This window comes from Geospiza fortis, unplaced genomic scaffold (assembly GCF_000277835.1).
Source record: "Geospiza fortis unplaced genomic scaffold, GeoFor_1.0 scaffold206, whole genome shotgun sequence".
NCBI lineage: Eukaryota > Metazoa > Chordata > Aves > Passeriformes > Thraupidae > Geospiza > Geospiza fortis.
In genome coordinates this window covers 10,310,268-10,311,369 of record NW_005054311.1, presented here as the reverse complement: position 1 = coordinate 10,311,369, position 1,102 = coordinate 10,310,268, and the positions used below count along the sequence as shown (strand labels likewise).

The following is a 1,102-nucleotide window of genomic DNA, read 5'->3' as shown; positions in this document are numbered from 1 at the left end:
CTGGGGCGGGGTGGGACGGAGGCAGCCCGAGGGAGGCGGTGCCCGGAGCGCGGACTCGGGAAGGCGGGGCGGGAGCACGGCAGTGCGGGGATTCGGGAAGCGTTAGCGCCCGGGAACGGCAGTGCTGCCGCCATGAGCATAGTAGCACCTACCCCGCCCCACAGGGAGCTCGGAGCTCTCGGGCACTGTGTTCTCGGGTCTCAGAATCACAGAATTTATTAGGTTGGAAAATACCTCTGAGATTACTTAGTCCAACCTATGACCGAGCACCACCATGTCAATGAGACCACAGCACTGTGTCAATTCCACTATGTGCCAATACCAGTTTTTCTTAAACATCTCCAGTTCCACCACCTCCCTGAGCAGCCCATCCCAATGCCTAATCGTCTTTTCTGTGAAGAAATTCTTCTTAATGTCCAACCTAAACCTCCCCTGGAACAACTTGAGGCCATTTCCTCTTCTTGGAGAGCAGGCCATCTCCCACCTGGCCACAGCCTCCTTCCAGGGATTTGTACAGAGTGATTAAGTCCCCCTGAGCCTCCTTTTCTCCAAGTTAAACATCCCCAGCTCCCTCAGCGACTCCTCATAAAACTTGTGTTCCAGCTTCACCAGTTCCACTGCCCTTCTCTGGACCCGCTCCAGCAGCTCAATATCCTTCTTAAATCGAGGGCTTCAAAACTCAACACAGTACTCAAGGTGCCAACTTCAGTGGGACAATCTCCTCCCTAGTCCTGCTTACAACACTGATTTTGATACAGGCCAGGAAGCCATTGGCTTTGGCCACCTGGGCACACACTGGCTCCCATCCTTTTCCACCAGCACCTTTCCAGCCACTCTGTCCCCAGCGCTGCCTGCGGTTATTGTGAGCAGGACCCGACACTCGGCCTTGTTGAACCTCATGCCGTCCGTCTCAGCCCATCCATTTTGCCTGCCTAGATCCCTCTAGCCGTCTCCATCCGCGGAAACCTCAACTGCATAGTTTTAACACATATATGTGTGCAAGACCAAGAAAAACACGTATGAAAGCACAGCTTTACAAGGGTGACCGGCATCGCATGCGCGGCGAGCAGCCCCCCGGCTTCCCCCTCCCTGAATCGAGCCG

General features: G+C 55.1%; 1 protein-coding gene across 1 annotated transcript in view; it reads left to right on the top strand.

The window, feature by feature from the left end:
* Window positions 1-1,102, top strand: part of TIMM21 (translocase of inner mitochondrial membrane 21) — a 10,226-nt gene that overhangs the window by 305 nt on the left and 8,819 nt on the right. The window lies entirely within an intron of this gene.